Source organism: Mustela nivalis, assembly GCF_964662115.1.
Source record: "Mustela nivalis genome assembly, chromosome: 9".
NCBI classification, from domain to species: domain Eukaryota; kingdom Metazoa; phylum Chordata; class Mammalia; order Carnivora; family Mustelidae; genus Mustela; species Mustela nivalis.
Genome location: NC_139028.1, coordinates 6,361,182 through 6,376,861, shown reverse-complemented (window position 1 = coordinate 6,376,861; position 15,680 = coordinate 6,361,182).

Genomic DNA, 15,680 nt, shown 5'->3' with positions numbered 1-15,680 from the left:
GCATTTCTCAAAAAAAATTGAAAAATCCAGAACACACCAACTGTCTGTACACCTTAAAGAACTGGAGAATCAATAACAAAGAAAACCAACTCCACACATAAGAAGGGAAATAATCAAGATTAGAGCTGAGATCAATGAGTTAGAAACCAGAGATACAGTAGAATGCTTCAATAAAACTAGAAGCTGGTTTTTTGAAAGAATCAATAAGATCGATAAATCATTGGTGACACTAATCCAAATGAAAATAGAGAAAGCTCAAATTCATAAAATTATGAATAAAAAGGGAGAGATCACAACGAACACCAAGGAAGTAGAAACAATCGTCATAAATCATTATCAACAGTTAAATGAATATAAGCTAAGCAACCAAATGAAATGGATGCATTCCTGGAAAACTATAAACTCTGAAATTGCACCAGGAAGAAATTGACAACCTGTATAGACCAATATCTAGTAATGAGATTGAAGTGGTGATCAAAAACCTCCCAAAAAACAAGAGCCAAGGACTTGATGGATTCCCTGGGGAATTCTACCAAATTTTCAAAGAAGAAATAACACATATTCTCCTGAAGCTGTTTAAAAAAAAGAAAAAACTGAAGCAGAAGGAAAACTTCCACTCTTTTTAAAGCCAGCATTACCCAGATCCCCAAACCAGGCAAAGACCCTACCAGAAAGAATTTCAGACCAATATCACTGATAAATATTGATGCTAAGATTCTCAACAAGATCCTAGCAAAGAGGATCCAACAGGACATTAAAAAGATTATCCACCATGACCAGTTTAGATTCATCCCTGGGCTACAAGGATGGTTCAACATTCGCTAATCAATCAATGTCATAGAAAAAATTAATATGAGAAGAGACAAGAACCACATGGTCCTCTCAACTGATGCAGAAAAAGCATTGAACAAAATCCAGCACCCGTTCCAAATTAAAATGCTTCAAAATATAGGAATAGAGGGAACATTCCTGATCTTCATAAAATATATCTATGAAAGACCCACAGTGAGTATCATCCTCAATGGGAAAAAGCTTGCAGCCTTCCCATTCAGATAAAGAACATGACAAGGATGCCCACTCTCACCACTCTTGTTCAACACAGTATTAAAAGTCCTAGCAATATCAATCAGAAAATAAAGAAAAATAAAAGGTATCCAAATTGGTATGAAGAAGTCAAACCTTCTCTCTTTGCAAATGACATTATTCTTTATATGGAAAACCCAAAACACTCCACCCCCAAACTACTAGAACTCATACAATTCAGCAAAGTGGCAGGATACAAAGTCGCTCTACAGAAATCAGTGGCTTTCTTATACACTAGTAATGAAAATAAAGAAAGGGGAATTAGAGAATTGATTCTATTTACTATAGCACAAAGAACCATAAGATACCTGGGGATAAAACTAATGAAAGAGGTAAAGTATCTGTACTCGAGGAACTACAGAACACTCATGAAAGCATTTGAAGAAGACACAAAAAGATGGAAGAGCATTCCATGTTCTTGGATCAGAAGAATAAACATTGCTAAAATGTTTATACTGCCTACAGCAATCTATACTTTTAATGCTATTCTGATAAAAATTCCACCGATACTCTTCAAAGAGCTGGAGCAAATAATGCTAAAATTTGTATGGACTCAGAAGAGACCCAGAATCGCTAAGGAAATGTTGAAAAACAAAAATAAAATGGGGGGGCATTACGTTACCTGATTTCAAACTTTACTACAAAGCTGTGATCACCAAGACAGCATGGTACTGGCATAAAAACAGACACATAGACAAGTGGAAGAGAGTAGAGGGCCCAGATATGGACCCTCAACTCTATGGTCAATTAATCTTTGACAAGGCAGAAAAAAATATACAATAGAAAAAGACTATCTCTTCAATAAATGGTGCTGGGACAACTGGGCAGCTATATAGGAGAATCAAACGGGACCATTATCTTACACCGTACACAAAGATAAACTCAAAATGGATTAAAGACCTCAATGTGAGACAGGAATCCATCAAAATATTACAGGAGAACATAAGCAGTAATCTCTTCGATATCAGCCACAGCAACTTCTTTCAAGATATATCTCCAAAGGCAAAGGAAACAAAAGCAAACATGAACTTTTTCAACTTCATCAAAATCAAAAGAAACAGTCAAGAAAACAAAGAGGCAACCCACGGAATGGGAGAAGGTATTTGCAAATGACAGTACAGACAAAAGATTGATATCCAGGATCTATAATGAACTCTTAAAACTCAACAGACACAAAACAGACAATCATATCAAAAAATGGGCAGAAGATATGAACAGACACTTCTCCAATGAAGACATACAAATGGTTATCAGACACATGAAAAAATGTTCATCATCACTAGCCATCAGGGAGATTCAAATGAAAACCACATTGAGATATCACCTTACACCAGTTAGAATGGCAAAAATTAGCAAGACAGGAAACAACATGTGTTGGAAAGGATGTGGAGAAAGGGGAACCCTCTTCCACTGTTGGTGGGAATGCAAGTTGATGCAGCCTCTTTGGAGAACAGTATGGAGATTCCTCACGAAATTAAAAATAGAGCTTCCCTATTACCCTGCAATTGCGATACTGGGTATTTACCCCAAAGATACAGATGTAGTGAAAATAAGGGCCATTTCTACCCCAATGTTTACAGCAGCATTGGCCACGGTCGCCCAACTGTGGAAAGAACCAAGATGCCCTTCCATGGACGAATGGATAAGGAAGATGTGGTCCATATACACTATGGACTATTATGCCTCCATCAGAAAGTACGAATACTCAACTTTTGTAGCAATATAGACGGGACTGGAAGAGATTATGCTGAATGAATCAAGTCAAGCAGAGAGAGTCAATCATCCTATGGTTTGACTTCTTTGTGGAGCATCACATATATCATGGAGGACATGGGGAGATGGAGAGGAGAAGGGAGATGGAGGATATTGGAAGGGGAGGAGAACCATGAGAGACTATGGACTCTGAAAATCAATCTGAGGATTTTGCAGGGGCGGGGGTGTGGGCGGTCTGGCTACCAAGTGGTGGCTATTATAGAGGGAATGGATTGCATGGGGCACTGGGTGTTGTGTAAAAATAATGAATACTGTTAAGCTGAAAATAAAAAATTTACTTAAAAAAATCTATATAAAAAACCAGAATATTGGGAATGAATTAAAATTAAAGTTGTATCTATGAAATAGTGGTGGTTGTTCTCTTGTAGTCTTTTAATTTTTTACTTTGCTGGTTTTATTTCTGAGGGAGGGGCCTGCCACGTGGGTTTTCAGTCAATGATGTTACCTGATTTAAGTCCTCCCTCCCCGCTCATGGGGGTGGGCTCTGAGGAAACCGGTTTTTTCAGGCTTTTGTTTTTGTTTTTGTATTTGTTCACTTTTTCTCTCTCGCCTTGACTGCTTTTGATGGTTCTTGGAGTTTTAGAGGAAAGTAAACTGCAGCCTGACCTCCCTGACAGAGAGAAACCTCTATCTGCTCCTCTGTAGGTTCTGCAGGGCACATATAAATTCCCTTTTGGCCAATGGCAGAGCTTATATTGAGATACGGTCCCAGGGGATGCAGGATCTTTTGCTTGTACTGAAAACCACAGCAGCAGTGTGGGCAGCTCCAGACCACCAGAGTGGTTCCAAGAAGTGATTGCACACTGAGATTTTCCCACTGACCTGGGCTTGGAGCACCTGGTCTTTCCGGGTCTAAGAGCGCCGGGCATGTGACACCTTTCATAGGGTAGGGTGTGGGTCACAGGCGCCTCTCAGGCTCTGATAGTATGTCAAGGGTTTAAGAGCACCAAGCTGGGCCTTCAGGCAGGGGAAGGTGAGGGGTGCACGTGTCTCAGGCAAGGCTCGGCAATTTGCTGTATGGTGTGGCTCCCACCCTTTAAAGAAACTGGACACAACACACCTCAGGTGCACTGGTGGCTCAGGAACAAGGAGCTGGTTAATCTGCCACACTCTCTCTAGCTCAGCACCAGAAAATTCTAAACTTGTTCCGGGACATAAGCCCCTGTCCTTAGCCGCCTCAATTGTCAGTGATCCTTTAACCCCGTGATCCTTTGCTGTTTTTGAGTGCTTTCAACATGAGTCCAAGTTAATGGTGGTCCCAAGACAGAGGGCACTCTTGTATTGGGGCATTACTTTCCAATCGGTCGACTCTGGTGGCTCTTTCCCCCTTTATATCTTCCGATATCAGACAAAGAGAAATAAAAGGTATTTAAATTGGCAATGAAGAAGTCAAACTTTCTCGCTTCGCAGATGACATGATTCTTTATATGGAAAACCCCAAAGACTCTATCCCCAAATGTCTAGAACTCATACAACAATTTAGCTACATGGCAGGATACAAAGTCATATATGGAAATCAGTGGCTTTCTATACACTAACAATGAAAATGCATAAAGGAAAATTAGAGAATCTATTCCATTTACTATAGCACCAAGAACTATAAGATATCTGGGAATAAACCTAACTGAAAAGGTAAAGGAGCTGTACTTGAGGAACTACAGAACACCCATTAAAGAAATTGAAGAAGACACACACAAAAAAGGAAGATCATTCCATGATCTCTCATTGGAAGAAAAAACATTGTCCAAATGTCTATACTGCCTAGAGCAATCTATCGTTTTAATGCCATTCCTATCAAAATTCCACCGGTATTTTTCAAGGAGCTGGAGCAAATAATCCTAAAATTTTGTATAGAATCAGAAGAGACCCAGAATTTCTAAAGAAATGTTGAAAAACAAACATAAAACTGGGGCATTGCGTACCTTATCTCAGGATTTACTACAAAGTTGTGATCACCAAAACAGCATTGTCCTGGCATAAAAACGGACACATAGACGAGTGGAATAAAGAGGATAGCCCATATATAGACCCTCAACTCTATGGGCAAATAATCTTCGTCAAAACAGGAAAAAATATACAGTGGAAAAAAGACAGTCTCTTCAATAAATAAATGGTGATGGGAAAACTGGACATCCATTTGTAGAAGAAGGAAACTCGACCATTCTCTTACACAGAGGTAAGCTCAAAATGGATAAATGACCTCAAGGTGAGACAGGAATCCATCAGATCCTAGAGGAAAACATAGGCAGTAATCTCTTCGATATCAGCCACAGCAACTTCTTTCAAGATATGTCTCCAAAGGCAAAGGAAACAAAAGTAAACATGAACTTTTGGGACTTCATCAAAATCAAAAGCTTCTGCACAGCAAAAGAAGCAGTCAACAAACAAAGAGGCAACCCACGGAATGGGAGAAGCTATTTGCAAATGAGAATACAGATAAAAGGTTGATATCCAGGATCTATAAAGAACTCCTCAAACTCAACATATACAAAGCAGACAATCATATAAAAAATGGGCAGAATATACGAACAGACACTTCTCCAAAGAAGACCTACAAATGACTATCGGACACATGAAAAAATGTTCATCATCACTAGCCCTCAGGGGGATTCAAAGGAAAACCACATTGAGATACCACCTTACACCAATTATAATGGCCCAAATTAGCAACACAGGATCAACATGTGTTGGAGAGAATGTGGAGAAAGGGGAACCCTCTTACACTGTTGGTGGGAATACAAGTTGGTGCAGCCAGTTTGGAAAACAGTGTGGAGATTCCTCAAAAAATTAAAAATGAGCATCCCTATTACCCTGCCATTACACTATTTGGTATTTACCCCAATGGCACAGATGTAGTGAAAAGAAGGCCCGTTTGTACCACAATGTTTATAGCAGCAATGTCCACGGTTGTCAAACTGTAGAAAGAAACCAGATGGACAAATGGATAAGGAAGATGTGGTCCATATAGACTGTGGAGTATTATGCCTCCATCAGAAAGGATGAATACACAACTATTGAAATACCATGGACAGGACAGGAAGAGATTATGCTGGAGACAATCAAGCAGAGAGAGTCAATTATATATGGTTTCACTTATTTGTGGAGCATCACAAATAACATGGAGAACAAGGGGAGATGTAGGAGAGAAGGGAATTGAGGTAAATTGGAAGGGAAGGTGAACCATGAGAGACTATGTACTCTGAAAACCAATCTGAGGGTTTTGAATGGGTGTGGGATGGGTAATTGGGAATACTAGCTGGTGGGTATTAGAGAGGGCATGGATTGCATCGAGCACTTGGTGTAGTGCAAAAACAATAAATACCGCCAGACTGAAAAGAAATTTTAAAAAAATAGAAAGTAAACAATAAACTGGTAACTTAAATTAAAAAAAAAATTACTGTGTACCAAAAATTCTTGTATACCTTCCCATTTTATTTTTGTTGTTTTTATTTAAATATAATTGATGTACAGTGTTATATTAGTTTTGGATGTACAATAAAATAAATCAACAATTCTAAAAAACAAACAAACAAATAAACAACAACAACAACAAAACTGGCCCTTTCAAAAGCAGTTGAAGACCTACAGTGAAAAGGAAATAATTATATTTTATTATCTATACTTATTAAAATGACATGAAATTAGAGTCTAACTGAGTCCTCCATTTCTGGAATCAATGAGAAGACACGACATTGTCTTCCTTAAATGTCTAGAAATGTTGACCAGTAAAATGATAGAGAAGGGACTTTCTGTATGGGTCAGTCTTTTCTGACCCTTAAGGAAAAGACGCTGGGAAAGGACTATCACCCACATGATGACATACCTCTGAGAGCTGATAATACCCAAGATGCCTCACTGTTTCTTGAGATCTATAGAAATTACATTGGAAATAGCAAAACTTTGCCATCTCTGGAGAAATGTTAGTCTAAATGAAGCTACACCTAACATCATTTCTCATTTCTTTGTATACAAAGGGGACGTGGGAAATTAACACACAAGACAACCTAAGTTCTTGACTAATCTAAGAGGGCTCTTTTTCTGTCCTTCCCGGGTCTTAGTACGTAAAGCCATAGGACTCAAATGTCATGAGAGAGGGACTGCTGTTTCAGTGAATCCAACTTCTGTGATGTCACCAAGGTTTGAACTCAAAGCAACCACTCCTTTTCAACCCACGCCTGATCACTACTCTAGGATGGAGTGGTCATGGGTGGGCTTAGAGGATCCCAAGCCCTCCCAAAACACAGGAGCTGCCTGGATCTCTCACGAAGGCAGTTGTGAAGTGCATCGGTGTCATGTTTTCCATGGTCAAATTCGTAGTCTTTGGTCATGACTATCACCACCAGCCTCTGGACACCGGAGAAAGGCAAGAATCCACCATTCCATCTTACCCATGATAGGACAAGAAAGATTCAGGCATCAAACAATGACTCAGGGGTGGAACTCCACGCCCCGCACATGTCTATGGTCCTCCCACTCAATCAGGGAGCTTCTGACCAGGAAAAGTGCCATCAAGTAAAATTCCCAGGGAACACCCAAAACCATGCCAAAGACATGTCTGGAGTCTTCAACAGTGAGGAAACGAGTAAACCTAGTGTCTCCAGACACCATGCCAAAACGGTCTCCCAATCTTCAAAAGTGACCAAGCACAAGGGCAGACCCTACACCCGAGAACCTGAGGCCCAGTTCGGACTCATGTACTTGGAGTCCACAGGAGCAAGCGCAGAGCTTGTTGGAAGAGAACCATAACCCAAGTAAAATCATTTGAAAGACTTTCGTGCACGTTTCAGGATGACAACATGTATCTCCAAAAGGAAGCAAGGATGAGAATTTGAATGTTGCAGAACCTTGAGCATTCCCACAGGTTGGTGCAGCTGCCCTCTGGGGAATTGAATGAAGATGTGGCAGCACAAGCCTGCCTTAACCCTCTCATGACCATCCCCCAAATTGTTCATGCGATAAACAAAAAGTGCCTCTTTCGGAAAATGGGCATGTTCTAATGGAACCAGGAGAGGATGAACAATGTGAAAACAAAGGGACACTAGAGCGGGACAGACAGCAAATGCTACAGGTTGGTGAGGAGATACAGGAGGACAAAGAATAACAGAATGAACAGGGGAGCTCAGAGTGACAGTCTGGCATTTCAGGATGGTGGGAGTTGCTCTGTACCTGGCTTCATTCTATAGGGACCTAAATCCAAATTAAATAAACCATCCTCTGGCCCCAGTCAATACTTGTACACTGTTTTTTGTTTGTTTATTTGTTTTTGTTTTTTGCCAAAATATCGGCATGCATGTATACGACCGACAGACAGGGAGATCACAATAGGGGATGGAGCTGGAGAGGGTGAAGCTGACTTGCCCCAGAGCAGGGAACCTGAGACCAGAGTCGATTCCATGACCCTGGGCTCATAAGTTGAGCTGAAGGTGGCCTCTGTACTGATGTACACACCACAGGACCCAATCTTTGTCTTCTTAATACATCCTATTTCTAGACAAGAACCAGTGCTCTGTCATTGTACAGAATGCAGGGGATACAGATTTTCCCTTGGGCTGGTGTTGCATGCTCTATGCAACCTCATTCAAGAATGGGTATATCTTGTCTTCTTGAAGACCGTGACTTGGCTATGGACAAACTATTCTCCCGAGCATATTTTGGTTAAGAGAAATCCTCCTTGCTATATTTTGCAGGGGGAATGACACTATGTCTTGTGATGCACTGCTTCTGTTGATGTAGATGGGACACTTCTGTGTCTCTGAATATGGATCTCTGTTTCTGCTCCCAGATGAGGGACATGTTCAGCTCTGATTTCTCAAAGACATGTTCAGCACTCTTTTTTCTCTCTCACTCCTAGTTCTCTTAAATTAGGCACCTCTTTCCTTTCCGAAGAGTTGATGACTTCCCTAAGCTCATAGTCGAGTTCCACCATTCCTTTTTCTCTCTCTGGATTTGCTTCTGTATTTTCCAGTATTTGTCTTCTAGATTACCAATTTGATCCTCTGCTTCTGCCACCTTCCTGACCTTTGCATCCCGTTTGTTTCCAAACTTTTCATCAGGGACTCCTCATTTTATTATTTAAATCACTTTTATCTCTGTGGTTTGAGACTCCCTGATGTCTTCTGTGTTTTTCTGATGTACAGTGAGTATGCTGGCTGCATATCCGGGTGTGTTCCATGTAGACGTTTCACTTTGATTGCCTAGACAGGATCATTTCTTGTTCTTTTTCCTTGTTGTCAAATGATTCTTCCATCTTTGCATTCGATCTAGGTCTCTGTCTTCTTCTCTTTATTCAAAAAGTCCTTTCTGTTTTCTACCCTGAGAGTAAATTCTTTAAGATGACGAGATCATGGAGTGCCCAAGGTCTGGCCTTTGTGGGAGTCTCAGATTTGTGTAGCATGCATGCCCTCTGCTGTTGTTTTGTGGCTGTCCCCAATCCTTGAAACCAGTTATCTGAAGAGGCTCTACTTGCCTGTCATTTGGAGTGTTTGGTGTATGGATGAATATGGTGAGGTTTAGCATCGTGGGCTCTGGTGTGCCAGTGAAATGAGACTTTCAACCCAAACAATAGAATGAAGACATATAGAATGCTGTGGTCAGGAGAAATCACGTGGGCAGGGCTTTCTTCTATCCCCCTATGGGAGATTCTATTCTGGGAAAAAGCTACTTGGTCTGAGGATGGCAGTACCCCCTGTTTTTCATGGTCAGGACTTCATGTTTGCAGTTTCGGCAGCTAATGTCATCACCATCCTGTCTTTGGCCAGTACCTCCATTTCATGCTGCTGGTACGAGAGCCCAAAATTTCGTGTACTCCCATCAAGTCATCTCCATAAACACTGTTTCTCACGGATACCCTGCCAGAACCCACCCTCTTCCCACTGTGTCTCCTCTGATTGTTTCTGATCATGGTTTCTGGGCTGTCTGCACATGGTTGCTTGTTGAGGTACTCTCCATGATAAACACAGTGTTCTCTAGAGTCGATGTCTGCCAATTCTAATGATCTAAATACTCCGGACTCGAGACCATTTGTTAGCAAAAACTCGTGCCATTCATACTTTCTGCAGGTCGAAACCACTGGCATAAGGATGCATGCTCCTTTGGGGTTCCCAGTGTTCACTCTCCTGTGCCTTCTTTCTTTGGATTATCTCACTGCCCTCTGAAGCACCAATCCCCTGTCTCCCCTAATCACGTCTCTAGTCTTCTCCCAAAGTCTCTGCGACTTCTTTTATCTTTTGCTGTGGCATTTACTTTGTAGGCTTCAGGTCCATTTCCTCCATGTTGCACTTGATATAGTAATCTTTTAGTTGTGTTGCTGGCTAAAGACAAGCCTGGAGTTCCCAGACACTACTAACATCTCACTGTCCTCCAAAAGCACCACGGACTCTTGCCCAGCTGTAAGCAAGAATGAATTCTTTACACTTGCCTCATGGAGCATAATTGTGGAAAGCATAGGGCTATGTCACATCTATCAGTCTCAGAAAGACAAATAACATGCGATTTTGCTCTCTCATGCTAGTCAAGGAGCATGTGAATATGCAAGGGAAAAGGGGACAAACAATACTACTCTAACCAGGCTCTTAAAATTTGGTGTTTTTTTGAAGGCAAGTTAGTGAGAATATGTGTTTATAAAAGAGGACTTAATGGGACATTCCTTGCAGGAAATGTGGCTGAAAGTGATGGAATGTGGGTTTTCAAGGCATATCAAATTGAATTGCTGTCCATAAAGGAAAGAAATCTACTACTGATATTTCATTATAATTGTTATGTGAAACACACAGACAACATACACACGCACACATACACACACAAATAAGACACACAAAAGATGGGGAAGATGGGAGGAATCGCACTGAAGGAAGCAAACCCAAAGGAAAATACCATAAATGGGAAAGGCACTGAGAATCCAAGTCAAAAAAACAATGAAAATGAGAAATTTAACTCTGTACACATCAATAATTAGTTGAAGTATTCAGGACTAAATACTCCTATTCCTATAAACACGTTGTTGGAAGGATGAAAATTGAAAAAAAAAAGGCAAAAAAGACCAACAAGAAAACAAACAAACAGACAAACAAACAAAACAAAACCAACTCGACCTTATGTTAGCCATAGGAGATCCTTTGACTATAAAGATACAATAGCTTGGAAGTTATGGATTTGGGAAAACATAGGTAGTGCAATTGGCAAAGATAAGAGAACCAATCCATTGGTGCCTATGGCAGATAGAGAAATTTTATGCCTTCAAGAGACAAAATATCACCAGAAGGTGTTTTGTCTTGATTGAGCATCAAAACTTCAGAAACTTGGAAGAATTGCCAACAGATACACCACCAACTTGGTTGTATCTAAATGTTGGAAGCATATTACCAGAACAGAAGGGAGTTGGGGACCAAAATCCAATATTTTGAGGACGATGATATCCACTTTTAGCACAGGACAAATCATGCAGAGGGATAGGTGGGAAGGAATAACAGACGTCATCATGGGCTCTCTAGACCACCTGAGCATAGGAGAAACATGCATAAGATTGTGTCTCGGAGAACCATAAGAGAAGTTCTTCCCAAGGGCAGACCTAACATTGTCTATCAGATCCTGTGCTGAAGTAAAAACCCAGTAATAATTAATAGAAGAGAATTCATATCCTTTCTTGTATACTTATGACCACAAAGATATGAAAAAGGAAAGAAATCACTTATGAATGGGAAACACAGCCACACACTAATAGGTGGAAAACACAAACACTCCCAAACTATCAATGCCTTAAAGATGGACAATCAAAAGGAAAGTCATAAAGTACTTTCAACAAAGTAAAGTAAAGAAACTTATGAGATGATGCCAAAACATTCTTTGGGGAAAGAATATAGGGCTAAATGCATTTATTTCAAAAAATTTAAAGCACCAAATAAAAGCAACCTAACCGATGGCATAAGGAACTAGAAAAAGATGAAATGGAATCCAAAGTGAACAGAAAAAGAGAGATAATATATATGATCATTGGAATAAAAGAAATACAAACAAAACAATAGAAAAAAATCTGGAGAACTCAATTGTCAGTTTTGAAAACTTTAACAAACGGGAATAGCCATTACCTGGATTAAACAGGGAGACTAGCATACAGATGAAATTATGAGATCATATGACAACAGATAGAAAGGAAAAAAAAATAACCGAAATGACACATCTACACAATTATTCCAGCAAATCCAACACTGAGAAAAAAGGATAAAATTCCAACACTGAGAAAAAGGCTAAATTCCAAGACACATATCAAATTAGGAACACATATTAAGTCAGGAACCCTACAAAACCTTAGCTCTCTAGTAGTGACTAAAGCGTTTGAAGCAGTAATCCAACACCTCCCAACACACAGAAGGTCAGATCCAAATCATTTTTCTGGTCAACATTTCTAGACATTTGATGAAGTCAATGTCGTTTCTTCTCATCAAATCCACAAATGGAGGAGGCAGGTAGACTGTAATTTACAAGTATGAAGACCCAATTCAGATAAGGACATTATAGGAAACAAATTCCATGCCATTTTCATAAGTAAAGATAATATAAATATAATTTTTCGTTTTCTCTGTCTATCTTTACCTGCTTTTGAAAGGGCCAGTTTGTTTTTATTTTAATTTTTTGTTCTGTTGAGGAAATAGGCCTATCATCCATCATTCGATTTTGACAAGTATTCACGATGCTTTAGTTCCATATATGACCTAGAGTTCATCCTAAAACTCTAAGATGTTCCACAACTTCTCAACACCCATTAGCCAGTTCCCTCATTTCCTGCATGTCTTTCTTTTCTGTAACCTCAGAGTACTGAGTCACTTCTGGTTTGTCTCCTTCTGTGACTTCTTCCCCTTCCATTTCCCCTTCTTTCTACTAAGGCCCATGGTATTCATCCTGGGGCACATATGAGAGAAGCCATATTATATTTCCCTTTGTCTGCTTGCCTTTTTCATTTGGCATCCTGTGACATTCATGTCAATGCAAGTACCAGGGGTTCATCCTCTCTGATGGCTGAGGAATACTCTGTTGCCAATGTGGACTGCACCTTCTTTATCCAATAGTCCTTGTGAGGGCAATGCAACTCAATCCACAGTTCTGATCTATTGGGCCTTGCAGGCCATCCATATAAGCCGTTCATTTTCCTCTGATTAATGAGAAGTAGTCAACATGGCTATACCCATTACCACAGCAGGTAGAGTTAACTAAGATGACAAGGAGTGCTCTCATGGGTTCTTCCTTAAGGGTTAATTATCATGCAGAATATCAATCTTCTAGAAGCATTTGAAAAGCTGTCCAAGGTAAAGCCAGGTAGACAGAGCCCTAATCCCTTATGAATAGTGTTTCTTAACACGAGGAGATGAGGACACAGACAGCATAATACATACATATTCTAACATTTATCCTTGAAAAAGGACTTCCCGTCCCTTAGTCATTACTGACCCATAAGTAAAAGATGCTGAGCAAGGACTCTGTTACCCACAGGATGACAAACATCACAGAGAGCTGATGATACCCAGGGCCCCACTGTTTATTGAGATCTCTAGAAATTGCAGTGGAAATAGGAAAACCTTGCCATCTCTGGAAAAATGTTGGCCTAAAAAAAAAAAAAAAAAACATATGCTGTACATCATTTTCTTTTCTATTTTTCTAGAAAGGGGAAGTGGAAATTAACACATAGACAACCTGAGTTCTTGATCAGGCTCAGGGCTCTTTTTAGCCCTTCCCTGGCTTCCTACCTAAAGCCATAGGAATCAAAGGTTATGAGAGAGGGACTGCTGCTTCAGTTAAGACAGCTTCTCTGATGTCACAAAGCTTTGAGGTCATAGCAACCCCTCCTCCCCAAACCACGCCTGATCTACACTTGGATGTTGTAGTCATGAGTGGTCCAAGAGGATCCACAGCTCCCCCAAATACTGTAGCCGCCTGGGTCTCTCACCAAGTCAGTTTGAGAAGCGAGTCAGTGTAGCATTCTCCATGGCCGATTTTGTAGTCTATTGTCGTGACAGTTACAAAAGCCATCTGGACTCCAGAGAAAGACAAGTATCCCCCAATCCATCTTACCCACGAAAGGCCAAGAAAGAATCAGGTCTCAAAAAAGAGACAGGGGATGAACTCCATGTCCTGCATATGTTATGGTCCTCCCTCCCAATCAGGGCGCTTCTGACCAGGAAAAGTGCCACCCAAGGAAATCTCATAGGGAACACACGCAACCCTGCCAAAGTTATGTCTGGAGTCTACAACAGCAAGGATATGAGTTCCTCTAGCATCTCAAGAAATCATGACATAGGGCCTCCCAATCTTCAAAACTGACCAAGCACCAAAGTCAGACTCTACACCCTAGAACCTGAGTCCCAGGATGGACTCATTTACTTGGAGTCCACAGGAGCAAGCATGAAACATGTTGGAGGAGACCTATAGCACAAGGGAAGCCATCTGAATGGCACTCTTGCTCGTTTCAAGATAAAAACGTGTATCTACAAAAGACAAATGGAAGAGGATTCGAATGATGCAGAACCTTGAGCATGCCCACAGGGTGGTGTAGCTACCCTCTGCAGAACTGAATTGAGATATGGCAGCACAAGCCTGCCTTAACCTTCTCATTACCATCCCCCAATGGTTTCAGGTAATAACCAAATGGTGCTTCTTGCAGAAGATGGGCATGTTCTAATGGAACCAGGAAAGGATGAACAATGTGACAACAAAGGGCCACTATACTGGGACAGACAGTGGGTGATACAGGTTGGTGAGGAGGTACAGGAAGACAAAGAACAGGAGAATGGACAAGGGAGCACAGAGTGAAGGCCTGGCACTTTAAGACGGTGGGAGGTGCTCTGTACCTGCGTGCATTCCATAGGGACATAGGTCCAAATTAAATAAACAATACTCTGGCCCTAGTAAATCATTGTAAACTTTTTAAAATTTATTTATGTCCAACAATATACATGAACGTACTTGAGAGAGAAACAGAAAGATCACACTCACGGGATGGAGATGTGGTGGGGAATCAGAGTTGCCCTTGAACAGGGATCTTGAGACCAGAGACAAGGCCATGACCCTGGTATCATGAGCTGAGCTGAAGGCCGTTTCTGAACTGATGGACACACCCCAGGACCCAATCTTTGTCTTCTTAATACCTCAGAGTTCTAGACAGAATCACTGCTCTGTCATTGTTCAGAAATGCAGGGGATACGCATTTTGGCTTGGCCTGGTGTTGATTGTTCTATCCGACCTGCTTTGAGAGCTGGTATAACTGGTCGCCTTGAAGTCAGTGACTTGGCTATGGACAAACTACTCTCGCACACATTTTTGCATTACGAGAATAACTCCCTTGCTATCTTTTGCAGGGGGGATGACACTGTATTGTATTGCTCTGAATCTGTTGATGGTGATGGGAGTACTCTGTGCCTCTTAATATGGAGCTCTGTTTCTACTCCAAGATCAGGGACATTTTCAGCTCTGATTTCTCAAAGAAATATTTGGCCTTCTTTATTCTTTCACTCCTAGGTGTGCAAGAATAGGCACATCCTTTTTTTTTTTTTCTTGGAGTTGATGTTTTCCATAAGCTTATTGTCATGTTCCATCATTCTTCCTTCTCTCTTTCACTTACCTTCCATTATTTTCCAGTATTTTTCTACCACGTCACTAATTGTATCCTCTGATTCTGCCAGCTTCTTGGCCTTGCAACCAGTCTACTACCAATCTTATTATCAGAGACCCTAGATTTTATTTTTTTTATCACTTTTATCTCTGTGGTAGGAGACTCCCTGATGTCTTCTGTCTTTTTCTATGTACAGTGAGTATTCTGGATATTGCTTTCAATCCTT